Source organism: Pogoniulus pusillus, chromosome W, assembly GCF_015220805.1.
Source record: "Pogoniulus pusillus isolate bPogPus1 chromosome W, bPogPus1.pri, whole genome shotgun sequence".
NCBI classification, from domain to species: Eukaryota; Metazoa; Chordata; class Aves; order Piciformes; family Lybiidae; genus Pogoniulus; species Pogoniulus pusillus.
The window spans coordinates 8914125-8919700 of NC_087308.1; positions in this window are offsets into that span (position 1 = coordinate 8914125).

Sequence of the window (5576 nt, forward strand, 5' to 3'; positions counted from 1 at the left end):
GGGGCCTAAGCTGAGAACCATGAGCAACCCACGCACAGCTGCCAGGGGGTGGAATCTGCCAGGCTCTGGGGAGGACACAGCCCAAGGGGGCTGACCCTGGCCAGCCCCCCTGGGTGTTACTCACAGGTTGTTTACCACAGGTAACCTATCTCTGCCTTACACATAACTTGGGGCCAATCTGTACTGTCCACTTGTGCCAGCCCCAGGCTGGCTGGAAACACCTCCTCTGAGCACTATATAAGACACTACACTACCCTGGATGATCTTGGAGGTCTCTTCCAACCTGGTTGATTCTATCATTCTATGTATGTGAGCGGGAAATAAAAATCCTGCAGCTGCATGTGTACAGTGCGCAGCTGCGGAGATAAACTCCCCTGCACCCAGCGTTGCTCCTTGCTTGCCAAAATAAAACTCCTTATGTTGGGGTACGGAGGCTGGCGAGAGGCGAGATCGGGGTACTGATGACTCGAGACAGCAGCTTCTAGGTATCTGTGCATCAGTACAATTTTATTAGGGTAGTGCAGCGTCTTATATAGTGCTCAGAGGAGGTGTTTCCAGCCAGCCTGGGGCTGGCAGAAGTGGACAGTACAGATTGGCCCCAAGTTATGTGTAAGGCAGAGATAGGTTACCTGTGGTAAACAACCTGTGAGTACCACCCAGGGGGGCTGGCCAGGGTCAGCCCCCTTGGGGCTGTGTCCGGCCCGGGGGCCGGCAGATTCCACCCCCTGACAGCTGTGCGTGGGTTGCTCATGGTTGCCAGCTTAGGCCCCTGGGAGCCTCAAGGCTCCAAGGACACTTCTCATCACAGGGTCTGATGTTTACATTTCATGCTTCGTTGCAGGAGAAAGCTTCCCACATCCTTAAACTTAGAGATAAGTTGTTGGTGGCTCAATTTTAACAATCATTTACAGCCCAAATTTATGCACTCAGTCAGTAGAGCACATGCCTACACATTAGCATAATCAGTCAGGGACGACCCACCACATCTGCATAAGTACACGCCTTGTTATTCTTGTTAGCGAAAGTCTATTATCTACCCCTTCTGAGATAAGGTGTCCAGCTGCATGTGAGAACCAAGGTTTGTTATTACAAGGATCTGCCTGTTGTCTCTTTTCTTCACTCCGTTCCCACTGCAGTCCTGCACCTGCACCCCACAACTCTTGTGCATTCTGCATTCCCACATCTCCCCTTTCTGTTTCTTCTTAAAAATGGAGGTTGCATTTCTCATCCAGTTTGCAGGGCCCTTTGCAAAAGAAATGAAAAACACAGCACCTCTAAAACACTACTAACAAAGGCAGCTGCTCCTTATCTCGTCCAATGTGTAGGTTCTTCTGCACTCTGATAACAGAGGGTCGAGCTGGCAACTCTACTTTTGCAATTGCTTACTCATTAAAATATCATTGCTAGAAGCTTGTGAAGCAGGAACCTAAATCATTAAGCGTGATCAAAAGCATAACCATATCTCAGTATACATTCCAATACACAGTCATCTGAGCAAAAGTCTTTGCTCACCACCAAGAAAACAGTCTGAACATACAAGCTGACATCCATCAAACCAAAAATCCAGGCACATTTGCCCTCTTTTTCCCCCCTTTTTTTTTGTGTGTGTCTGTGTTTTGTGAGCGCCATGGTGTGCAAGCAGCATAAGCAGGTGCAAAGTGTAATATCTGAGCATATTACTTGCATAAGTGTGATAGTACAATCGCAGTGACCTGTCACAGGCCAATGCCACAGAAAACCAGTGCCTAAGCTGGCATGAAACTGGATCCAAAAATCTTTGCCATAGTAACCTTGCCAAAATCATAACCATGTTACCTCTTTGTGTTGCTTTGTGTTGTTGTGTTTTGTTTCCACATGATACATACCCTTAAAAGAAAAATCCTAAAAAGGAAAAATTATTCTACAATATTCCTATGATAAACTATATAATCCTTAACTATATTAGTGCTAAAAATTGATAAAGGAAAACAAAATTTGAACCCTGGAATCGATTCCAAATACAGGAAAAAAAAGAAACACAAAGGAAAAAAATTTAAAAAGAATATTACACTGTGCAGTGCTGTCAAAAAAAAAAATGTAAAGTGAAAAAGCCATGGCATGTAGAAAAAAAAAGAAACCTTTAGGTCAGTCAACCCCAAAAGAAAAAAAATGGTTAATCTATCAGTGTCATCCTGGTAAACTTATTCTTACTCCAATATACTATCACAATTAACAAGCCCTTGACATCTTATCCAGTAACCTCTAAGATCCGGTACAATCAGAAGGATAAAAACATCATCAAGATTTACAGCAGTAACATACAGTCAGCAAGATACACAATGTGAATCTGTCACTTTAAAGAATCAAGCTGCCCATCTCCCGCTGAGAAAGTGCAGGGAGGGAGGGGGGGGTGTAGGTGAGCTGCGCTCACGCTTGCGCCGGGAGGAGGGAGGCGGGGGGAGTCCTCCCAGTCCTGCGGGGAAGGAGGAGGGAGGGGCAGGGGTGCATGAGTCCCACGGAGCTGGCGCCGCTGAGGGAGGCGGGGTGCGCACTCCCAGTGCCAGCCCGTGAGCCCACGGGCAGGGGAGGTGGGGGGTGAGCGTGCTGCTCTGGCAGGCACGGGGGAAGAGGGAGGCGTGTGGGCATTGTCATAAATAACAGGCATAAACTTGTGTTCATGCAAAATAAGACTTTAATAGAGTTGCAGGAATCAAGCAATGTACAGGCCTGGGTGTGCGGGGAGGCTCTGCTCTACCCTAACGCACACCTTTTGTTTTCAGTTTTTTGTTTTTATATCCTATTCTATTACATATTCATTACTAATTCTAAGAAAAGGTTGGGTTTTCCTTATCAGTTCTAAGAATGGGAGGTGTCTCTTCCACACATGTCTCTTTTTACTTGGTGGTCCCTCTGGTGGTCTTCAGTGATGAAGTAAGGGGTCTTCCTCAAGTGTCCTCTCCATGAACTCCAAACTAGTCCTCTGTTTGCTCATGCGCAAAGGCTGTCTCTTCCACCTGCCTCCCTCCTCCACCAACCTTTCTAATTTCTAATTATTTATTGCTGTTATCTTAAGCCAAGTGTATGCTTTTGTGATGGTTGTGCAAGGAGGAGTGCAGATCCATTCAAAACCCCCCTTCCTCCCTGTCTGTGGCCTCTTGCCATGAACAGATCGGATCAAATATATATTTCTCACAGCATGAAAACGACAACCGAGAACTAGCCCCGATCTCTCGCCACACCAAAGCCCTCAAGTCCCAAACCCTACGATGGAGTCCGAGACCAGGGTGCGCGGGGGGCATGCAGTTGGCGAATCCAGTGAAAAGACGGCGTCCGTCCTCCATCTTTGCAGCGAGAAGTTCCAAGGCAAAGAAGGAAAAAAAACTCGATTGACCATCAACCTGTTGAAATGCAAACAGCCCAGCTCTCTGAAGCCCAGTCAGAGACCCAGCACCTCCCCAAAACAAACCCATCGCCCCCGGTCATGATGGATCGGCCGCAACCACAAGAAAAATGCAGGATGGAGGCATTTTACAGGTCCCACAGTCAATAACTGGATGGATTTATACTCTGCTGTCTCAGGAAGATCCTTCAGACGCTTTCACCTGTGGGGGTCCATCTTTCTTGGGGCAATCTTATGAAGCGTGGGAGATTGCAAGAGTGGGTCTCCGGAGGAGGGTGAAGCGTCCACTGATGTGTGGGAGAATTCTCCCGCAGTGGGACATGAGCTGTAAGCATGAGAACTTGTGATGGGAGTTGTCCTTGAGCTGGAAGCTACAGTGAGCAACCCATGCACACCTGCAGGGGGCTGGACCTGCCGGCCCCTGGGGCGGACACAGCTACAGGGGGCTGAGCCTGCCAGCCCCCTGGGGTGGGAACCACAGGTTGTTTTGGCACAGGGCAACCTATCTGCACCTTGCACATGGCTCTGGGCCAATCTGTACTGTCCACTTGTGCCAGCCCCAAACTGATTGTATACACCTCCTCTGAGCACTATATAAGAGGCTTTGCTACCCTAATAAAGCTGTACTGATGCATAGAAGCTGCTGAGTCAACTTGTCAGTACCCCGATCTCACCTCTCACCAGCCTCCTGACTCCGACAAATGGCACTCGAACAGGCTAATTGAACCACTGTATTGCTGCATGGCGACACATGAGGCCTGCATCCTGGACCATCGAGAGGCCTCCAGGCCGCGATCGACAAAGCTCTAAGCCTGGCTGTTGGGGCCCCAATAAGGGGCTGAAACATTACTTCACCTCTACTCGGTAAGGAGCTGGCAGAGATGGGAGGGATCAGACACTAGGACACCCCCTGGTGGGGAAAACCACTTTTATTCCTTTTCTTTCTTGTGCAACCTGGCACAAACACGGGGGAGAGTTGCTGTGAAGATGGGCATGACCATACAGATGGGTGCCTTCCAGGGGTAGCACGCGCTGTAGAGACAGGGTCTCCCTGGAAGCAGCAGTTGTTGTGACGATGGGTGCGACCATACAGATGGGCACCTTCCGGGAGTTGTAATCGCTGTAGAGATGGGGCCTTCCGGAAGCAGCCGTTGCCGTAAAGCAGCAACCCCCCCCCCCCCCCCCCCCGGCTTTTGGAGCAATGTCTGCCGGCGGAGGCAAGAAGCTTTTCAGTTTAAACTCTTTCTTAGAACTCCTACAGCCTTGTGTACGAACTGACTTGCTGGGTGCCACTAATAACCCGCTCAGGTACTCTGCTAAGAACCCTGACGGTCCAGTTCGCTGTCCAGAGGTGTGGCCCCCCGTGCCCCCACCGATCGTATCCACAGGAAAAGGAAAACACCAAACAGACAGAGGGATGAAAGGCAGAGACTGTACAGCACGGGGGCTGGGAGAGCAGGCGGTCCGGACAAGCTGCGGAGCTCAGCGGAGCCCATCCCCCCCCCCCCACTTTTGGACTCTCGTAGATCGGCGAAGCAGTCAAAACCCCCCCCTCTCGCTTGCGGCTCTGTTGTCAGTTTCATGCCCACATGCCCCCCCTCCTTCCCCCGCCTCTGCCCGGCGCCGGCTCTGCGGGACACGAGCAGCCTTCCCCCCTCTACCCTCCTCCTTCCCTGCGGCACTGGGAGGCCCTCCCCCGCCTCTCTCCCCTGGTGTGGAGTCAGGCGGCTTGACTCTTAAAGTGACAGACTCGTATTTTTGTATCTTGCTAACTATATGAGTATTGACATCAATCTTAATGCTGTTTCTATCCTTTCGATTGTACTGGATCTTACAGGTTAGGAGTTTACTGAATAGGATGTTAAATGATTACTAATTGTATCAGAATTTCTAGGAGGATCTTATTTTCCCCTCTGTTCTGATTCTGACTCTGCTGTGGTACCACACTTCTTGAATTTTCTTTGCTTTTTCTCCTATTTCCTTCATTTCCTAGACCTTTAAGTTGCTAAGATAATGTAGTTAAGGCTAAGAGTTTGTAATACGACAATTATGGGATTTTTTTAATATGGGGATATCATGGGATGTTCTTTTTTTTGTTTTTTTTCTGTATATCTGGGTAGTACTGGGATTAAAAATAAAAAAGAGGGGGGGAAAGGGGGGTAGAAAGACAAGGAAGGAGGTGTGAAGAAATCCTGCA